Below are 24,205 nucleotides of genomic sequence, written 5' to 3'. Positions count from 1 at the left end.
ACTCCATAGTTGCTCTTTAAAATCATGTCAATATTACCTACAATTCAATTTTACATAATATGTAACTTATATCTAACTACATCATATATCATAATATGCCAAAGAACTGTCCTGTGGTTTTACGTTACAATTTATTTAAATTCCATTTTTTATCTCATAAAAACAAGAACAATACATGATCTTTTATACATATGAGAAATAACAATTGCTGAAGTTAGTATAACATGCATCAGCTTTTGATATTACTCAGTTATATAGGTTTTCATCACCACAGTTAAAAAAAAATCCATCTTTGTCCTGTCCTATTAGTTAATCTATCTTTTATATTAATGGGATGCAAATTCATTGCGAAGTTAAGTCGGTATATACCTACTTCCGCATTTAATTTCTCAGCTAGAATTCGTACAATAAGCTTTTAATTTTTCTTACATTCATAATAAAACTCTAAAAAACAAACCACGAAATGAAATATTTTCAGCAGGGGATTTAGCCCTTTTACAAACGTCACATCTTAACAATTCACATTCCGTTCGTAGCCCACATTCTTTACTACGTACGTATGAAATGACGTAGGCACCTAAATATATATAATATTATAATTATTACTAGGTATATTGTCCTGTATAATTGACAATATTTCATATCAAGCTTCGTTATACTTTTGTGGGCGTTATTTCTGATTCTACGTGATCAGTTTCATGATTTACTTGTAATGAGAGATACAAATTAGATTAGATTCTTGGCAAAAACTATTATTTCTTCGCTAGTTAAAACAATGTGATTAACCTTTAACATATCTATTACTTTATTAAGTTACATTCAATTAGATGGAATGCCTTTTACCAGTTGCGTATTAGTATTTTTTCATTCGATATTTTACTCTATATGAGATAAATTAAGGTAGAACGCATTCTTTTTTGGTTTGTTTTTATTCAATGAAGCGTTTTTATTAATTAGAAACAAATTCAAATGTAAGGTGTTAAAATATGATGTTATTTAAATTAATTAAATCTTCTTTATGTTAAATTGCCGCCCTCTATTGCTGAAAAGGGGTTTTTTAACTCATATTTTCTGGTATTCATTTCAACGGTAAAGGCGCTTTTGATAATTAATTATTGAAATCAATTGAGAGGAATTCTAGAGAAATATTAAAATTGAACTAATTAATGTAGGTATTTTAAAATATATGAGATTTTATTCAAAGTTCACTGAATAAATAGTTCGATATTATATCCTTTTCACGCGAATGTACCTTGTCTATATTTATAGGAACTGTTTATACAATACAAAATTGTGTGTATCATTTATTAAAAAGTCTAAACTATAAAATGCAGTTCCATGAAGAGGTAACAATACAAAATATAAATTATAGTTTTAATTACCATGAAATGAAAATTGTGGTTACAAAGGTTTGCCGTGTATTAACTATTAACCTTTAATTAACTATTAAATATTATGAAAAATAATAATAAAATAATAATAATAATTAACCGTTTATTGAGTGATACATTTCAAACATCTGTTATACAATACGATTGAGTCGTTTTATGAAGGAAAATTTAACAAATAAACTCCCACAATAAATTTGTCGGTCATTCAAGGAATTTGCTTAATGTTGCCGTCATTTTTATACTGAGCCGACTTATTTTTGCGATAACGAGCTAAATTTTTCATAGAAATGGCCGTAATAAGTTCTCTTGTAAGTTTAACGGATGACTTTATTTTAAATACTGAATAGAAAAAGCTTGTTTTTATTAAAATAACAAATCGCGTAATAGATTCTTGTGTTGTAATATTAAATCTTAAAGAAGTTTGCATATGATTAACTAATTTAATGTAAGTTTTCCGATTGAAACACATCTGATATACGTGTTTGAATAATGTGTATTGGAATTTGGAACCTCCAAGGCTATTCCTACGAGTCAACCAGCTATTGGAGCTTTGAAACTGTATTCATAATATTTGATAAACTTTATAGATAATATATGCATGTTTGTCTGTATTTCTCTAAAAGGTTTTATCATGGATTTCTTGATTACACTTTTGTCCAGGTTGAATATACCTATATAAAGATTCGGACCAATACAAGTTCAGCAGTGACTATAGGTATGCCAAAAATGTATGTAGAAGTCTTATGGATATACATGCTTTATTGTTATATATACACACTAGATTAATTAAATTTAATAAAAGTGTCCTTGTCACAATATGTATATTGAGATTTTTTTCACCCCCGCAATACGTTTTTTGTGTCAAAAAACAAATAAATTTTTACCTTTGTATCTATGACGATAGATATAACGCGAATTTTACTGTGTAAATACGAAATGTTAAAATGTCACAGTGTCAATTACAAAAGATTTCATAGTAAAGCACTTTCAAAAGTGCATATTATATGTGACGGTTGTTTATTTTGCCGTCGCCTGTGAAACTCTCATAAATATTTCCGCTTTTGCATGCGCCATAGCATATTTCAGAGTTTACAGCTATATTTATATCTTAGGAAATAGTTAGATAAGACCAGAAATGTAAATTGGTGTGATAATTTAATTCCGGTATTAAACGAAAATTAAGGAGTAAAATATTACTATGTAGAATGTCCCACTCATACTAATTAATAACATATTATTAGTATAGGTAGACGTTTTAATAAGCCAATCGTTGATGATTAAAATTAAGGTAAAGTAATAGTAGTAATGTTCAGCTTAATAGGATAGGATAGTTGAAAATAAAAACATATAATATCTATGTATCATATTATTTATTATATTATGGTCTTTGAATCTTTGTTACGAAACGCCAACAGGTAAATAAAATACCTCAGAAGAACTCATGAAATATTCGTACTTAATGAATGTTGTTTTCAGTTATCATTCATACCAATATACGCAATATTATATTTCTGTTTATTGAATTTCTCACGAATGGAAGAAACATGTTTGCTTTTTCTATGTCAAGGTCTGTTTTATATCTTTTATATTACAGTCTTCTGTATTGACATTACTCAGAAATGTAAGAAATTCCGACTTGCGTCGCGGTCGATAAGGATCCAATATAAAATCGTTAATTGAACAAGAAACTTGAAATTGATATTATTTCGGTTTTTGTGTTAAATGAAGAACTTATAAACTTATTACCTCAAATTACCAAGTATGGAATACAAGTATTCTAGAAATAAAATTTGCGGGATTTAAAAGTGGTTTAAAAATTACGATGAATTAAAAAAATGTTATAATTTACTTGTAACCTTTAAATTTGTAACTTTTTTAGATAAAGTCATCTTAATATTATTGTGTATGTATGTATGTTCAAAGCAATATTTAAATTCGATTTTATTTTATTACTTATTTTAGAAAGCCGATGCGTACTGAGTGAATCTTTTAACATATTTTTTGATAAAACGAAAAGTATACGGAAAATATTGTTTTCCTTGAATAAATTAATCCGGCTTGAATAAAAATTCCATTATTAATTTTACGAGTAAATTATAATATCGTATTATTTTAATTCGTAAAAATAACAGTTCAAAACGCATTCATTTTATGTTTGATGTTACAGATTTGTTATAATAGTAAAATTCAAAGTAAATTGTTTTATTGTACTCTTTGGATTAATTCATTCGATTTATTGTGACCACAGATTGACGAACGCGAATCTAAAACTATTTTGTTACTGGAGAATGCAAAAGACACAAAACGATTCGTTAGTTGGAAGAAAGAGTGAATATCTTTACATTCATACACACTTTTTGCTTTACAATTTAAGTAATACATTGTACGTATTAATATGCTCATATTTAAAATTAATTTTCCCTTTCCATTTATATCACATTAAGAGCGAATTGTTATTGAACACTTAAATTATTAAAAAAAAAAAACATTTAGATACCATAAACGTAATCATATTCATCTACTTAATTTCGAAAAATAAATGTCAAATAAAATATTGCCTTAAATAAAGTGAGATTACGAAAACACTTAAGTAAATAGTTAATCTATAAAATATTCACGTGTGTTATTTTATTGACAAATCCAGTGTAGTCTAATCCCGGATTACTCTTTAAGAAAAACTATGTTAATCCTGCTTATAATGTGTGGGCCAGATAAATATTTGCCTCGTTGTTTACGTGACATAGGTACATATAAGATATTTACCTAGTAGGTATATCTACTTTTTTCTCTTACATGTAATACATATCTATACTAATATTATAAAGCTGAAGAGTTTGTTTATTTGCTTGAACGCGTTAACGTCAGCAAATGGAAAAATTATTCCAGTGTTACATAGCCGATTTTTCGAGTGCTAAAATATATAATCAGGCTTATAGGCTGTATATCTTCACGCTAAGATCAATAAGAGCGGAGCAATATGCGTAAAACAGATAACATAACATAATAGGTACCTACTATACGAGTACTAGGTATTATATTTTTATTGATCTTTAGTGTACGTGGAATTATAGACATATAAGTTAAAATTTTTCAAGTTATAAAGATTTGCAGTTTTGTTTTTGTGGGTGTATATAAATGCGATAGTTAGTTAAAATTAATAGGGCAAACATTAAGCCAGATATAATAAATATAATAGCTAAACTATAAACGCTAAACGATTAACCGAGAGCCCAATATTTTAGGGCAGTTTAATCTATCAATTATGGTAAGTCGATAAATGAAGATTAATAGATGGATAAGCCTAAGACTTTAAAAGGTGTGAAACTACAAAAGGTCACCTAAATAAGGTTCTCAAAATATGAATATAATGTAAATTTACCTAAAAATTTTTGTGGAATCGTCGCGTTGGTTTAAATACAAAGTTTTATTGGATGCAACCGAGATGTTTTTTGTTTTTATTTTTTTTTTATTGAGTATCTATGTTACACATGAAACTACCTTTGCTTATCGAATAAAGCAAATATCGAACTGTATTTTCTCGCATAGCAAATAACGTTCCACAAAAGTTAAGTGGACAGAATCAGCTTTTTCTGTGTAAAAGCAAAGGTGGAATGATAATAGAGAGAGCAAAAAGCGTTGCCTAAAATCTAATTAAGCGGAAAGGAATAATTTGTATACACACACTTTTCTTTTATAATATAAAAGAAAAGTGAGTGTGTTTATATTATAAAGCTATTCTTTGTAGATTAACATATTTTAATACTAGTAACACTCATAATTGGATATGCATACATAATTAATCTGCTTAAGGATTAATAAAATAATAATAGGGTGGATGTACCACTAGTTGACCATTTAAGCGGTTTTATCTTTAGCTATATATAAAAAACGGGTTATTTGTTTTACGTTCAATGTTATTTTTGGGACACAGATAATTGAATACTCACTGTAACTATTGTTCTTAATATCAATTTGATAACCTTCAAAGGTTTTATGAAAACTACTCTGAAAGTTATTTCTGCTAAAAACACCATTACTTGACCACTGATCACCAATATCTGACCATCATTACTCTAAAAGTTGACCATTTTCAAAATGGACAAAATGTCCTTCTTCGAACATTAGTTTTGTTTAATAAATAAATATATTATTTAATAAATAAAGATAGGTTGATGAAATCAAACCACTTGGTCACGGAAATCAAGTGGACAACTCAAGGTTAATAATATTCTCGGCCCCGAAACCTGACCAACTAAGTTCGGTATAAAAATCTTACGGTGGTCAGCTTTTGGAAATATGCAACATAAAGCTATGACTTAACTACGGCTTATATGGTTTGTTAAATTAGGTAGGTATAAGCACAAACCAAAGCAAGTCTTTCTTAGCAAAATATAAAGAACCAAGAGCTGACCATACTGGTCAACAATAGGCGAAAAATTGTTTTCGTTGCTCCAAAAGATAACCAGGCCGCTAAAAATCATGAAAAACTGTTCATGCCAAAAATGAAGCCGAAAGTCTATAACAGAATGGTTCAATACTATGCCTATAACAAGACATATAAAGAGTAATCGATTGCATTCAAGATAAATTAAGATTTCCCAATCAACTCCCGATAAAAAACTCTTAGTAAAAAATGTGATTACTTACGGGGCACCTACTTAATTACATCTTCGTGTTGAAAAAATGTCAGTATTTCTGACCAATGGCAGCAAGGTTTGTTTTTATTTTATAGATGATGTTGCTTTATAGAAAAAACAATAAACTATCATCTGGGGCTGCCGTATTTTCTTAATTGGCGCGTATATTTGAATTTCGGTCATGTATTGGCGCTTGGTCAGCTAGTGGTACATTGACCCTAGGTAATATCTATCTAGTACTGTTAATGGAGGTGGTGTGATTAATCGTTAAAAATAAGAAAAAAAAATATTTTGAACTTTGTTCAGCATAAATATAATCTTATTAAAAACATAGGTACCTTCAAGAAATATAAATACTAAGTAAGTAATTAAATTATGTAGGTAATAGCTATACAGGATCAATACGTAATTCTATTAATTAATAACAATTTCTCCATTCCCAATATAGAATTAGGTCACGTTCACTGTTTATCGAACAAAGCATATTTACGATAAAATATCATGTTTATTAGTATAATTACATTATATTAAATTAAACTTTTGTTCTCCTTTCATTATGAAAATATAATATTACTAGCATTATATTTTACTTGAAAAATTAGAATCTCAGAAAAATTTTGCAGCACTATGTCGGCAGAAGCCCCAACAATTTATGAAATTATTATAGAGGCGTATTGTCGGACACTTTTATGAACCACGTCCATAAAAGGCGAGAATCGTAGGCATAAAATTTCCATAAGGATATGAATAGGGACAAAAATGTCGTTGAAATAAATCGTCGAAATTCCCTGAAACACGGATAACTAAATAATTCTGTTTCAACAAAAAATGTTATGCTCTTTCAATCAAAATAAAAATGTTGGAAATCAGTCCAGGCGTATTAGAGAAATCGTGGAACATGCATAAAAAAGAACCAGACGAATCGAGAACCTCCTCCTTTTTTTGAAGTCGGTTAATAATTACTACGCAACCTGAAGCCCGATCTATTTAGGTCGCATAAACAGCTTTTCTTACATTCGTAATTAAACCTCTAACAATTTTTTATCCAGCTTTGTAACAAAGGTAGGATTAATTTAATAAAGGTTAGGTTTGCAAGCTGCGATAAAAGTATCGCCATTTGTTCCAGGAAATAAGGAAAACTGATAAGACGAAGAATTCTCTATTATGGAGTTGGAAAATGTGACCCTATAAGAGTCTGGTCGCATCTGGATGAATTTTATTGGTATAAAAATAGAATTTTTTGTGAATATGAATTATTTCGTTTAAATATAGAAGATTGAAGAAAATCAGATTATCGGGATAAACAGCCCACGTATAAAATTTTGTAGTAGGTATTAATAGTTTGAGAATTTAATGGATTATGAGTATTAAAATCCTTTTAACTGTAGCACAGAACAAGCGGTTTTGTGGATTTGAGGTTTACCGCTTGCAGGAAAAAAGTAGCTTTATTGGACAAAGTTTTAACCAAGCATCGAAAAGCTGGTTCTATATGTGGAAAAAAAAATGTGTTCATGTTAATTTTGTACCTTTTATCAATCCCTGATTTTCAATTCGTAAAAATATTATGAGAATTATATTTTTTTAACTTAAGAGAAATGAATTAAAAAGCTTTAATATTATTAAACAATATTTTATTTATTCTTTTTCTCTACCTACTTAATAATATTTTTTTTATTTAGATAACAAAGACCCACATGTAAAATAAAATAGACGGAGGTGCATACTGCATAGGCATAAAAAGTGCTGAAGTATTACGGCCATTTACTAGTATCATGTATCAGCTCCCACCGCTTTTGATAAGGTCAGCCAATCTCGTGGGAGGTCATTTACTCATTTTCAGTGTAATTAACTTACTTCAATATCCCATTACTCAGTTCATGAGATATAATTCGAAATCGTTTTGTAAATTTTATTTGTATTATCTGCTTTAATTCATTTACTAGCTGGTGCCCGCAACTTGGTTCGGTGTTTCTTGTTTGCTGAGGATCTTTCACATGTTTCTCAAATTTACACACACTTTTTCACTTGTTTTATTATATAAATAAATGAAGATTTTTATCATCAACTACCGTACGCAGGTTAATCTTACAACTCAGTCTGATGCAGAAAATACAGCCTATATTATGCCTCAAACATGACCCAAATTTGTATTTAAATACGTTTCACCCATATGTTTCACCACACGACCAACACCATTAACTATCCCACATTTTCGTAATTTTAAAATGCTATGGTCAGCCACATAAAACCTTTCATCTATATTACTAAAAACACTTAGTTGATCACGTTTCCTTTTTATCCCTCTACAAAATTCATGGCATCCCTTTGACTGGTCCTCCTTTTTATGGATTTTATATTGAACTGTTTGTCCTTGTTCATGGTAACATGGCTACTGTTGTACCTGTTAACGGTTATTCTATACAACAAGTTATATTAGTCTTCGACAGAAAATCTGATCATAGAGCGTTCATTTTTGAAACTTCACATAATATTATAATCTGATCAGTGATCATTTTTTGACACATAAATAAGCAGAAAAAGCATGTTTACAGATTCATATTATTTATAGTAGGTAAACATGTGATCTCGCATAAATTCAAACACCTATTTCAAGAATTTATACGAAGGAAAAACAGTCAACAACTATTGTATCAGTTCAATTCTATTATTATTGCGAGTAACATACAATTCAGTTTTAATATCAAGATAAAAAACATTCAGTTGTCAGGGAGCAAAATAAACTACCTACCTGAAGCCTTTAAAAGGCAAGGCATTTTTTATAGTACTGACATGTACCTTCAAGTAGGTAGCTAGAAAATCTTAGGAACGAAATAATTTAATCAAAACTTTTTTAATATTAGGTAAAAAAAAATTGAACGACGAACTTTTGTTTCTAGGCATTTCTCTCATCTTAATTTCATTTAATTTGTAGGTCTCGCCGTGTTTCGGACAAGTACAAATATACGCGATAAATATTAAAATTGTTTTTGAAATAATTTAAGCTAGGCAGATGACAAAAATATTGTACCTATTATTGTAGATGAATATCTAGATCCACTTTAAAGAGTACAACAACAACAATATTGCTTTACAACAAAATATGTAAAGTTAGATTAAAAACTTTGGATTTCGGAACGTTTAAGGATATAAAAACTTTTTTTAAATGTATAGCATAAAGTTGTAGCTATATTCTGAATATTTTTAAGTGACAAGCAAGCAAGAAACAAAATGAAAATAGGTAATTCGAGCCGACGACACTTCTAGGATTATACATAACTATTATCAACTAGAATCAAATTATCAAAATTTGCATAAATTTCAAATTACGCCACAAATAATTAATATTAGTGGATAAAATTAAACCTACGAAATCCCAAGGGATTCAACCGGCGACCTTCTCACGTAATTAATTTAAACAGGAACAAATGTTGAGCAAACTCGACGTTTAATATTAAGGTGCAAATCTAAGCCATTTGCATTCGTGAATTGTTGACTGACGATTTTTAACGACAACTTTTTGCAATAAATAATACATATTTGTTATGGCCGAGAGGCTAGAGACTAGACGTGACCCCGGCAAAAGACGCGGGTTCGAATGACGCTCCTTTGAACTTTTTAAATAATAGAAATAATTCTATCTTGAATTATTTCTATTATATAAAAAGTTCTCATAAATATTACACCGAAGAACTGAAGAAACTACCAATTTTCTTTTTTTGTTTTGTTTAAAGCCACTAGAAGAATATGCTTTTTTTTTGCAGTAGGTAATGTTCGCATTTTCGGCCATCGCGGTCTGTCGTAGAGTCGCATGACACACGCAACTTTTTAAATTGAATTAAATGGAATATTAAACAGAGAAATCAATCTTTCAAAATATGTAAAACTATTTACATAACTTTTCCGACAATGCATAAAAAAAATACATAGACAATTGTGATTCAGGATTTAGGTTCGTAATTAATCAAATAGCAATAATTGATAAAAAAACTTCTTAATTATATTCTAAGAATAAGTATTCGTACCTAATAAATTTCGGGAACGAAATTGTGCATTCAAGTAACAGGATAATATGATTAACAATAGTTAGGGTTGGGTCAAATGACAGTTTCAGACGCAAGATATATTGTAATTTGTGTTTACATTTGTACCGATTTATGTTTAGTTCTACAAAATAAGGGATCCCGACTCATGTTATACATAACTTTAGGGTAACGAGGGGTGCCGTCAATCGTGGTAAATTCAGCAAACGTCAATTGGAAGCCTCATTGATTCAAACATGAATTTGACATCCATAGCCTATACGCTTATCAATCGGAATCGGCCCGTCAAACAGATTGAAACGGGAACGATAAAAAGCCTTTGATTTTCTGCTACCGGTGTCCCACTTAATGAGCCTTATCGAAGTGAAATAATTTATAAGATACATAAAGCTTTTCGAGTATTATGTTGCACTTTGCCATTTTAGTTGACTGCCTCCTATAAACTATGTGTGTATACTGTATACGTTGGTGTATACTATATAGGTTATGCCGAGAGGTTATGATTTCGATTATTGTGGCTTCTAATAAAAACTACACGATCGGGTAGTGAACTTTAGCACAGAAAAGCGTTCAGTGAAATGAGGGTACACGGGTCTACACTTTTTTCCATTAGTACCTACTGAAACAAAAAAATGATCAGCCACGAGTATTAGAAACTTTCAAAGGAATATTTTTAAATACACCAACATTGCACGGATAGAAACTAGTTAAAATATAACTATATTATATATTTTAATGCAATTTTAAATGTATCCGTTAAATCATTTATCAGTAAATAGGTTGTTAAAATTCAAAGATATATGGTAATATGGTAATATCTATAATATCAGTGGTATACCTATAGGATAAAGAACAACCAACATTTACCCGTAAAATAAACAGTCTAATAAACATACCTGTATGTACAAACCGCACATTGACAAAGTATTTTCATCAAAGGGAGTTCCTAACGTGATCATTTCTCGGTACATACGCTCAAACCACGGAAACTTTTGAAAGGATTTTCTAATTTTCTCTGATAGATAATCAAATATATCTGCGTAATTACATTTTAATTAAAATATTTACGATGAGGTGTGCCTTTTGAAGTTTTGAATAAAAGAAGTGAGCATGTATGGTGTGGGCGAACTTAATAGCTAAAACAATAAAATAACATACGTTACGAACGTGTGGGTTAGAAATTTAAAAATAAAAGAATAAATCCAGTTATAAAGCTAAATATAATTGGATTCTTGTCTCAATAAATGTCTAGAAAATACGTTTGTTTGTATGTTAAAAATCTTCATCATATACAAGATAATTCTTCTACAAAAATTTAAAGTCAAAATGGTTGTATTTATATTGAGTTAATTAATTATTTTCGAAGTTTGTTAACCAACAGATAATATTAATTTGTTCCTCTCCATGTAATTAAACAGGGAAAACCAAATAAAAACCGTAGTTCCTATAAATACGCATCGCAATTTCATTTCAAATATGTCTCTCTCTACGTGACAAGATACCAATATCTTAATGTTGGATTTTCTGGAAAGTTCTAGATTAAGCCATCCAATATCGTGAAGAAATCGAACCTCAAAATAAAGCAACGTTTAGTTTAAGCTTTTATTATTAGCTTCAGTATCGATTAATCGAAATATTCTGCTTTGGCGAATATCTGTTTCATACACAAAAATCATTCTGGAATTTCCTACTAATATTAGTTATTCTATAAATGCAAAAGTATGTGAGTATATATTATGTATGTAATAGGCATGTTTGTTACTCTTTCACGCAAATACTTCTGAACCGAATACAATGAAATTTGGTATGTAGTCAGCTGAAGACCAAGAATAACACATAGGCTACTTTTCATCCCGTAAATCTGCCAGGAACGGGGACTTTTTTCTTTGAAAACGCAGGCGGAAAGCTAGTAGGGAAATATTTGTACAATTTTACATTGAAAAGCTTAAACTTATCTGAATTTGTTTCTCAACTTTGTACCCAATACTGTGTATTTTAGATGGACTGAGATCGAGTAAATTTGTTTGATCTCAAATATCCATCGAAAATGTTGGTCAGTGTTTCCAATTTACATCAAATTTGCTTATACCGGAATACCGAAGGTGATAGTCGACGTACTGCGTCCATGAGTCGTTCTGCTCAAATTAATCGACGTTATGCAACAGCATTTGAAATACTGGGAAAATTGAAGAGCTCTAGATATAAAGTTACTATTTTGTCAAAGGCCACGCTGTCCAAATAATATCTAACTATAATACATGATTCATCATTCGTTATACATTTTGTAAATTTCTAGCAAATGTTATGTATGCAACGAGCCGTCTTTGTTATGTTTTCAGACAATGATAAAATATAGGTAACAGGGCGATTTCAGCGCGATAATTGATAATTGAAATACGAATTGCATGAAGTTTCAGATAAATGTGTCAAATCATGTCGTAAGTAAATTCTTCAGTCACATTCAACCAACCCGCAATAATAAATTTAAAGTAATGTAAAACTTGTTTTAAATTCTACCATATTACGTGACATAACACGGATATCCATAACCATTAAGGCGAGTGGTAAACATCTTCCTGAGTTATATTTCACCTTACATCGTAACGCCTTGCAATCATATGACAAGACTATCTACTCTCTTCCCCCTCATAAAATATAAGGAAGGTGAAGATATTATTATAAACTGTCAAATATAATCCTATCCCACTTCCTTACTATGTTATAAACGCGAAAGTTTGTGAGGATGGATGTGTATGTATGTTTGTTACTCTTTCACACAAATACTACTACATCGATTACATTGAAATTTAGCACACATTTAGAGGGTAACTTGGATTAACATATAGGATAGGTTTTATCCCGGAAATCCCGGGGGAGCGGGAACTATGCGGGTTTCTCTTTGAAATCACGGGTGAAGCCGCGAGCGGAAAGCTAGTAGATCATATTTTCAAAGAACAATAAAGAACTAGACAAAAGAACTGAAAGGCTTCGGTAATTTCAACATCAATTTCTCGGCTGATTAAAAGCAAAGGTACAATTAAAGTTTAATCAAATAAAATAACGTCGAGCTTTTAAATTTCTTCTGATCTCATTTCATAGCAATCTATTTTGAATTATTAATAAGTAAAAGGTATGATAATTTATATATTTACTTGATCGTTCAAAAACTTAATTTGTTTAAATTTATTAAAAAACACGAAAGATGTGTTTTGTTAATTTCAACATCTTTAATCGTTTCTGAATTTTAATTAAAACTATAAAATTCACTCCAAAAATATGTAGACTAAATTCTCAGCACCTCTACAATATAATACATAAATGACCGCCTCCTCGGTACAGTGGTTGACGCGTGAGCGTAACACCGAGGGGTCCTGGGTTCGATTCCCGGTGGAGACGAAGAAAAAAAAATGTCTGGGTCTGGCAGGACACAGAAGGCTGATCACCTACTTGTCCCTAAAGAAAATCGATCAGTGAAACAGATGTATAATGCATCTGGCACTTACCCCACTTGGGACTTCACTTTACAATAATATAATAAAATCTACGCATACAAAACACTTATTATTGGGATATTAACATTATATTTTTGATGTAGCCACGATTGCGAGTATACGAGGAAACCAAATATTGTTACAAAATCTACATTGGTGAATGCATAGGGAATTTAAACTGTGACGTGGGTACGTAAATTATAGACCTATTTTCATTATGTCAATGGAAAACAACCGACTTCAAACTTGCACTTGCAACATTTACAAATACAGACAAAAATGCTCATAAAATAAAAACTACTAGGCCTATCCGGATAAAATTTTTATGGGACCAATTCGACACCATCCAAACAAAAAGGCATCGAACAAAAAAAGAATCACGTAAATCGGTTCAGAAACCTCGGAGTAATCGGTGTACATACATAAAAAAAAAAACATACCGGTCGAATTGATAACCTCCTCCTTTTTTTTGAAGTCGGTTAACAAGTGATAACTGCGTTAACAAAAGAATAATACCTAAGTATTTAGTGGTTGTGTCAGTAATTTTACTCTGAAATAGGGTTGTAGAGCAGAGATATTTGTATTCATAATATTTCGTGGATTTATCCCTCCTTATAAATGTGAAGTAGCTCTATTAGACCGGGAGATACTGACACAAAATTTCGAGTCATTTGTAACAGGATGGCGGTTCTACAGGGTTCTTAGTACGCAATGACAAAAAGAAAAACGATGGTGTGAACGCTGGTACCGGCGTCTTAGTCGCGTGGGCGTTAGTCGAACTCGTCGGAAAATAGCGAAAGTCAAACGATTTGTAACAGTATGGCACTTATTTTTCCTGTAAGTTTGAGGATCAACGAATATAAATACAAAATTTCAAAGATCTAGGTGTTGGAAATCTTCACTTATATAAATTAATACTAAATTAATTTTTCAAGTATGACAGCACTTTTTCCCCCTACTAGAAGTATGGCAAATATAATAATGGTCACATTTTATCAAATACTCTCCAAAAATCCAAATGCAATACTGGTACAAAAAGTTTGGCGAAATAAAAAAATTTTGCAGATTTTCGGCGGTATGGCGACCATTTGCTTAGATCATTAAGTAATGGATGGAGCACGCTGGCAAATGTTCTAACTAAACTTTCTGCCGGTTTTGGTGCGGGGAGGGTAACTCACACTTTGAAACACAATCACACATTCACAAAAATAATTTGTGTCTTTACAAACTCAAACTATTACAAAATGGACAGACTAGCATGTTTTTGCACACATACATCGATTACACAGAAAAATCTCTATACATATACGTAATAATACAATCGCTCTAAAGGGATGTAACCATATCGATATTACAAAAATAATAATTTTGTTGAAATTAGAAATAACATTAATATTATATTCATAAAAAATACTACACAGGTCATTTGTAACGTTTTCATCGTTATTATATGCATACGAAAAAACAATAAAACGCCATTTTATTTGTATTTGAATATGTATTTATTCAACACATCACATATTATATTCAATAAAATAAATATCGGTCCAGAAATTTTTATTATTTCTGTACCGAGGTGTCCATTCTGATTTTCTCCCACAGCATTCAATCCACCTTAGCCTTAAAGCAGGATTTTTTGTAAATCTGAAATATACGCAATATTCGTACATACATATAAATAAAGTAGCTGCTCCGCGCGGTTTCACCCCCGTGGCTCCACTCCTGTTGGTCGTAGCGTGATGATATATACCTTCCTCGATAAATGGGCTATCTAACACCGAAAGAATTTTTCAAATCGGACCAGTAGTTCCCGAGAATAGCGCGTTCAAACAAACAAACAAACAAACAAACTCTTCAGCTTTATAATATTAGTATAGATTACATAATAGAAAGGTTACAAGATTAACATTACAAAAAAAACGGCTAAATGCGAGTCGGACTCGCGCACGAAGGGTTCCGTACCATTAAAAATGTTCTGCCAGTTAAAAGTAACCGAGCGTAAATTTTAATAAATATATACAAGACTTACAAAATAAACATTATACTCCTTTTTATGCAGATGTGTAAAATTTTAATTTAATAAAGATTAATTCTCATCTCATTTCAAATTATACTTAGAAAAATATTTTTTTATCGACGTTCAAGTTAAAAGCAGTCCGTCACTAAGAAAGTCGTAAAAATTTACGACCTTTTAAGCGACGAGTTTTTAAATTCAACTCTATCACTAAGTTCATAAAGATTAAATTTGAATTTCTCTTCAAGATAGTCTCGCTACATCACTTTATAGTCTCGTGGGGAGTGCGGTTCAATATCGCGTTCTAAATTCAACTTTATCGCTTAGTTCATAAAGATTAAATTTGTATATTTTCTCTTCAAGATAGTCTCGCTACATCACTTTATAGTCTCGTGGGGAGTGCGGTTCAATATCGCGTTCTAAATTCAACTTTATCGCTTAGTTCATAAAGATTAAATTTGTATATTTTCTTTCCATGATAGTCTCGTGAGGCCGCATCAATGATCGAGTACACACATGACTCGATTATTTGTCTTGATCATATCGCTAAACGATACATCGACGATTATTAGAAATTGCATTTAATTAGAAATGTACGTTAAAAAAATAAAAAAATATACACAAATGAAAGGTTATTCCATCTTTTTTAATATTCGACATGTTTGAATTGCTTCTGCAAGACTTGACAGTGCAAAACGGCATTTTTAGCGGAGCACTCGCAGACGTCCTTTCGATGTTTTACGAATACGCAGAGTGTTCGTAATCGATTACGCAAGTAGTTTTTATGAAAGCATAAGATTTTTCGATTCGAATAATCTTATACCTCGGCAAAAGGGGAAACGCCTGCGTGTGTTATCCATTACTTAATGATCTAAGACCATTTGGAATCGTGCGAAAAGTATGGCATGGCGATTTTCGTAAATGGCTGCACGACGATAGTTACCTGTGCAAAAGTTAGCCTGATACAAATGGTTGAATAATTGTTTTATTTAAATCAACACATTCGCGTCGGTATGGCGGGCTGTAAGTCACACCGGAAAAGTATGGCATGACACTACCGCCTACTTGTTTTTTATGGGCTATCGGTAAATTCTAAAATTTTTGTGTTACAAATCGTTTGACTTTCGCTATTTTTCCGACGAGTTCGACTAACGCCCACGCGACTAAGACGCCGGTACCAGCGTTCACAACATCGTTTTTCTTTTTGTCATTGCGTACTAAGAACCCTGTAGAACCGCCATCCTGTTACAAATGACTCGAAATTTTGTGTCAGTATCTCCCGGTCTATATGTTTGTCAATGGCGGAAAGTTATTATCTACAGGAGTTGAATATTATGCAAAAAGATAATTTTAAAGTACCTTTTTTATCTTTAAAAATAAAACAAAAAGGGGCAGACGTGTTGTAATTAAGAAATTCGCCGTCACAAAAAATTAGTGAAAGGTAAATTTTCCACTTTAGAAAATATTTAGAATAAGGAATATTCTCGGAAAGAATACAAAATATATTTTTATTTTTGTTACATTCATAAAATAGTCGTTTTTAAATGATTTGATTATATTTTAAATATTTTTCAATATAACGAATCTATTATAACTACGTTTCTGTAATTATCTTTTCCAATATACAAATTTATTTTTATTGTATGCAAAAATAAGAGATAAGCGGTCATAGTTATACGTCATTGAAAAATATAATTTCGTCATTTATTAACATTGTTTCATATCACGAATTAAAATAACAATAACCTCTCTTCAATGTTTTAAATTTTGATGCTTCAATACAAAGTAAAGTAATACTAAAGGTCAGTAAATATAAAGCTGTAGTTAAAATTAACGTGTCTGAGCCACAAACAACGTGCAACAATCTCATCTAATCTCACTTATAAACAATGCGAACTCGTTCCTTTCTCTCTAGAAACTTCTAAACATACTTTGCTATTTCAATTAAGAAAATTATTAAAGTTTACTGAAGAAATTTTCTAATAAGTCGAGTAAGTAATCTAAGATATAAAGATCGTTGAAGGGGATTAACTAGGCATTTAGAAAGGTTCACGAAAACTTTAAGCATTTGTCCATATCTCCTTACTATGATTTTGATAGATATTCCATTGAAAAGTTACATTTGGGGTTGCATTTTTTAGAGGACGCAATTTTATTTTTTTGATGTGTAGGGGGGTTCAGTGTGAAGCTATCACCAAGTTTGTGGGGTCGCCACCCTTGTCCCACGGCCGCCATCTTGAAAATTGCGGTTGATATGGTTTTTACGATATATCTCTTTAACTATTTATTTGATAAAAAAAATTGTTAACATTGTTTGTTGCAAATTAAATTCTCTACAACTTTGGTCCAGTAACTTTTTGTCGTAGAACTATAATTAAAAAAGTTATAAGCGAAAATGTTCAGAAATTAGAGATATTTATATTTTTCAATAAAACTTTTTTTTTATCATTTTACGAAGAAATGATATCAGACCATTATTGTAGATTGTTTTTTGAGGAACAACTTTTATATACAACATTTTTTCATTAAGTAAATAGCTAAGATTTTACAGCGCTCTGAAGTGAGTACTATTTTTCAGTACTCTTAACTATACAGTATACATATATTATGTGTGTACTAATAATAATTTGTCATCAGTAATTGTTTTTAATATTTTTAATAATTAATAATTAATTTTGCAATATTATTAATAATTAATTATTGACTGAACTGACTTGAAGTCTGGAAGCGCGTTTTTTTTACGTCGAAAAGCAGGGCTGAAATGTTCTGCACTGTGCTTCCATTGTTCTGGAGTCTGGGAAAAAAGCCAATAGCCATTATATGTATAGTTAGGAGTACTGAAAAATAGTACTCACTTCAGAGCGCTGTAAAACCTTAGCTATTGACGTAATGAAAAAATGTTGTATATAAAAGTTGTTCCTCGAAAAACAATCTACAAAAATGGTCTGATATCATTTCTTCGTAAAATGATAAAAAAAAAAGTTTTATTGAAAAATATAAAAAGCTCTAATTTCTGAACGTTTTCGCTTATAACTTTTTTATTTATAGTTCTACGACAAAAAGTTACTGGACAAAAGTTGTAGAAAATTTAATCTGCAACAAATAATGCTAACAATTTTTTTTATCAGATAAATAGTTTAAGAGATATATCGTAAAAACCATTTCAACCTCTATTTTCAAGATGGCGGCCGTGGGACAAGGGTAGCAACCCCACAAACTTGGTTTTAGCTACTCACTGACCCCCCCTACACATCAAAAACATAAAATTGCGTCCTCTAAAAAATGCAAGGTTAGGCCTAAAAAATGTAACATTTCAATGGAGTAAGATTAAGTATTTGATTTATTACTTAGAAGAGATGCAATTTACTAATTAAAGGCTTGCCGTATTTCATTTAGATTAGGAACATCGGACAGATAATGTTTATTTCTATCAAAATATGAATATAAATCCACGTAAAGTGCCCATTAATTTGATAAATGCGCTAAAAAGTATATTTTACAATTCTAAAGTATTTGTAGAACTAATAATTCTCAGGTAAAATAAGGTCATTGATCTCTTTCTATTAAGATAGATTGACACGAGCAATTGAAGGAAAAAGGAATGCAGAATTCGAGGCAAAATCGATAAACAGACAGCCATCAGTTATCTGATGAGAAGTTATTAGCATTATTGACTTGAAATGAAGCGAAACGTAAGCGTATGAGTCGGAAGCGAATATCCGTGATCATCTTTATTTTGTTTTTATTTTATTTTTTACCGATGAAACTCGGAAAAACGTAAATATTCCTTTCACATGACTTCTTTTTGAGTTTCACATGAAATGTTTACATACTTAAAAGTATTTGAAATTAAATATTTGTTTACATAATTTGCCCTCCAATTTTATCGAATTAAATTAACCAATTACCGATGACCGAAACATATGTTAAGTACTTACATTATGAAATTCAAACGAGCATTTATATTACGTCTTTACCTTTCCTATCTAATCTTAAAACCCACACATATAATTGTTAATTAATAGATCCAAGTGTCAATGTTTATACTTTTAACTACGCTGTACACTGCGACGTCTCAGCTAGGGTTGTTGAGGATTCCTCTTCCGCTTCCTCATAATGCGGAAGTTCCGCAATATTTTGGGTTCCTCTACCGTTACCGCATCCTCAAAAATGAAAATAAAAAAATCCTCTTCCGCTATCGCTTCCTCAAAATTTTGAGGAAATTTAAGAGGATGCTGATCCGATCAGGCGGCGAATTTACAAAGCCTATTTAAACTATGTATTTGAGTTACGAGTCGGACTCTACTAACGAACAAGATTAGAGTCCTACCGCCATATTTATATCTGCGCCTAACACTTATCTCTAAACATAATAATATAACATTTTCTCAGATACTCAGAAGAAACATATTTTACCAAATAATGTTTGTCAAAAGTAATTTTAAATTAAAAAACAAACAAGTTGTTTAAGCTTACATAATAGTATCTACCAGTTAGTTTTTTTTTGTGGAAATCGCCTAATGTCGCTTCTGGCACTGATATAGATTAGGTTTTTTCTGTGGGTTTTTTCGAGTAATATGCATAAACAAAAGCTCATCTGAGTCCGGCTCGTGACTCAAATAGTATAGTACTTACAGGCTTTGTAAATTCGCGATCGGGCGAGCTAGCCTCCCCTAACCTTAAACATCAATATGTAGAGACAGGAGAATGGCTTTTGTTTTAATTTTTAATTTTAAAAGTTTTTGTTTTTTAATTTTGATTATAATTTCCTATCATCCTCATCCTCATCCGCTTCCTCTTCCGCTTCCTCATCCGCATCCTCTTCCTCAAAAAAATATCCTCTTCCTCATCCGCATCCTCTAAATTTGTGTTTGAAAATTCCTCTTCCTCCTCCTTTTCCTCATAATCACTTCCTCAACAACCCAAGTCTCAGCACATAGGCTTGGTTGCAAATTGCAACTCAAATACGCATCAGTCTATCGTTTGCTCGCAAATACAACAAACATTGCACTGTGTAGGTGTATAAAAATACCAGAAGTTGTAAAAAACCGTAGCAGTACAGGAAATTTTCAAGTAATTCACATTCAAAATCTAAGTCAAAAATTTTCATACGTTTATAATGGAAAAGTTTAGTAAAATAGTAAACAATACAAAATAAATAAATAAATTTACGATTAGATGTTTTAACTGTAATATTATAATATTCTAAAATTCCGATTTCTTCAACTCGATCGTCAATCCTCGAATGCGATAAAAGGGAAACGTTTTATTTGGATGATTAATTGCTTATTCTCAATCAAGAATCACACATTGTTACCACACATCGACGAGTGGCTAACCAGCCCATTTCAGCCATTTATGATTTCAATAAAATTCTTATTTCAGTTATTTCGATGTTAAAATGACTGTATTTATTTAACCAGTGTGCCAAGTGATAATAATTTTTGACAAATATTTAAAATACATACTTATACTTGACTCAATGAACATGTTTTTAATAAGAGACTGAAGACAAATATACCATACTAAGACATCGAGTAGGGTAATTAATCGTTTTACAAATTTTCCAACGACGCTATCAAAACCTAATATTTTTCTTCAATTTCTTCGTAACTTTTTCTTCTCAATTGGAATAAAAATTTCAGCAAACAATTGGAAAAACAATTGAAAATACATTATGTTTGCCGGATCTTTGAAAGCGTCGGTTTTGTACCCAGTGGAAACTAAAACTAATAAATAACGAAATTGAAAAAAAAAGAATTATAAATGTAATAATTTACGCTAATATTTATTTCTATACCCATGCTTTATTTTGAGAACGTCGTAGAAAAATTAATTAAAAAAATCATTCATTTCAAGGACAATGAAGGGTTTTAATTACTTAATTTTACGTGACATGCGTCCTTGTTACACCATACACTGCAGATTTCACCTTTCCCACGAGATTGCACCATAATATTATAATGTGTAAATTTCATAAATAACCATAGAGTCTGCGGGATCACACTTCCTGATTCTAATCTTACCCTATTTTGGTCCAATATCGACATTGGGTTTGATTTATTGTACTTAATGAGCATAATATTATTATATTATCTATCTATAGCCGCATTTACTCCTTCAACGATATTAGTTATAAAATCGATAGCTCGTACCTAACTTATTTCTATATGATACACGTTGATGGCTGTTAATATTTCATTCCTATATTACATATTAAAAGTTACCCCTTACATACATAGAACTAAATAAACATTATTTATATTTTCTACCCGCAATATTTTGCTTTAATTCCCTACTTAAAGGAGAATGATCATCGGATTTTGATAAGGGCCGCATTCTGTTCACGTTTCTTCCATTCAATTGGAGCATTCCCGGCAATTGCGTGAAGCCCATCCTTCGACACGCGAACATAATGTGGCCCTTTTCATTTATTCTCAACAATTGTTTAACGTTAAATATAGTAATTATTTGTCTTTTTCACGCCTCTAATTGCAAGGCTGAGTCCGTTTCTAGTAGATATATATCCCATAACTAATGACCCGCCTCGACAATCACTCTATCTTTAAAAAAAAACCGCTTCAAAATCCGTTGCGTAGTTATAAAGATTTAAGCATACATAGGCATATTAAGGGACAGAGAAAGCAACAGCTCAGCAGGGTATCTTCAACGATTTCCGACTTAGAACTTCCTAATATAATATGATTTATTTAAATATATCTGTTTATATGGCAATATATTAATTGTATTCTGTTAAAAAAATCCCTCTTAAACGCCCGTACCGGGATAAACCGTAACAGGCTTAGCAGGTAATTTCGCCTGATTTTACAAGATTACCAGATTTTTCAGCGCAGAGCCGACGAGACTACTATTAATGCCGACGCGATTAAAATTGAGTCACAAAGAAAATTTGATTTAGAAGGAATCAAATTGTTTTCTATTTTATAAATCCTTTCTAAGTGCTTTTCGTGTTGTCCGATAAATTTACCCTTGTATTCACGGCCTTTGAATAGAAAGCTAACATTTATCAATTGCAAGGCCATTCAGATAACATCAAGTTTTCTAAGACAACAATAATTATTCTCCTAATGAGAAAATATTATCACAATAAATCTATGTTTGTTTCAGAAGTTACTAAACAATGTAATGGGACCACAAATCACTCAATTGTCATGCACAGGTAAGTTTAACTATAGAAGAATTAGCTATCCAGCTATCACTTACCTTCAAAGAAAAAAATTCTTGCACACTTATTTTTGAAGGGATTGTTTCTAAGGGCACATCGACATGCTAACTACTTATGCTTACATAAAACACTCCGTTGTTACAATACTTGGTTGTAAATTCCGAGCGACGATTTTCCTCGCAAGAAAACGCACGAACCCCGAGGACTCTAGTAGGACACTGTGAAAGCGAATATGAAACTTCCTATGCTGTTACACTGCGCATGTGTAGGCCACAAAATAAAGTTAGTGCACGTACCGACAACGACAACTTTGATCTTGTTAGGACATTTTCCATATCTCCAAAAGCTTGCGGCTGTGGAGTAGCAGTGTATGTATTGACATTACTGATCTCCATCTGTTGCGTCGAGTTTTTGGAAACGTGAGCGGAATGATGAATGATGTGACTAGAAAATACATGGCTCGTCTGTTTCATCGTGACGTCACGCTTTTATCAATTGGTTACATCGTAGGTAGGATCGTAGATATTCAGGTACAAGACAATTAATTCTGGTTTTAAATAAAAATAAAAAAGTTAAATATAAAATGACAGCTAAGTAATGGATTAATTTACTTCTAAAATATGTTATAGAATCGTATGTGTGATCAAGCGGTTACAATTTTACCTACTAGTTTTCTATTCATATTATCAGATTCCTATTTCTATAATCTAAATATAGATTTAAACACGTAAAAAATATCCTTGAACGTATTTAACGTAATACGTAATATTATTCAAAAATATTATTACTCCAAGACATCTTAATTGATATTTATTTTATTATCCGTGATAATTACAAGGAAAAGGTTCCTTGTGCTTATACCTACGCATAAAATGACGCGATAAACAGAACTGAAAGTTAATTAATTGAGAAAGCCGGGGTAATTGAGTAGAATCTGTAATTGCTAGGATAATCCTCGACAGTAATCGTTTATTTGATCCTTTTATAATTCTACGACAAACGAAACTAGGCATCCAACTTTTAATTGACTTTTTAGAATCTCTGTGACGCCACTTTTACTGCCATAGAATTCCCGTGTAATTCGTCACTTTAGGACGAGCCTTGACCCAGTTTGGATTCCCTTCCTCATTTGCATAGGTATTTGTTTCCTTTTTAAAAAGAGTGAAAGAGCAATATTAAAATGCTGCGTCACTAACCGTTATCCTTATATTTCTGTTTTTCTTTGGATTTAATTTAACAAGATCTACTCAATCCGTTTTTATTTTAAAAACGTCTTAGTGAATTTATAGGAAGCAATTGAGCGTTTGAGGAAAATAAATAATTTCTTGCAAGATCTTACCGTAGAGAAGTAAAACGTCGCTGGTTTATTAATTATTTTATAACTATGATAAATATTGAACGAATTATACATATTATTATTTATACATTTGTATAAAATACATAAAT

At 31.1% G+C, this 24,205-nt stretch overlaps 1 protein-coding gene across 2 annotated transcripts in view; it reads right to left on the bottom strand.

The window, feature by feature from the left end:
* Positions 1 to 22,952, bottom strand: part of LOC149481125 (synaptotagmin-15-like) — a 68,485-nt gene extending 45,533 nt beyond the window's left edge. For both annotated transcript variants that reach the window (XM_089706138.1, XM_089706139.1), the window contains exon 1: positions 22,882 to 22,952. The gene's annotated coding sequence lies outside the window, so the exon portion shown is untranslated. The remainder of the gene's footprint in view (positions 1 to 22,881) is intronic.
* Positions 22,953 to 24,205: the final 1,253 nt, after the last annotated feature.

This window comes from Colias philodice, chromosome 17, assembly GCF_061535455.1.
Source record: "Colias philodice isolate Cphi_HAF_F1 chromosome 17, ilColPhil1 Martin Lab GWU primary, whole genome shotgun sequence".
In the NCBI taxonomy this organism is placed as follows: Eukaryota; Metazoa; Arthropoda; class Insecta; order Lepidoptera; family Pieridae; genus Colias; species Colias philodice.
This window is presented reverse-complemented; position numbering and strand designations above follow the sequence as displayed.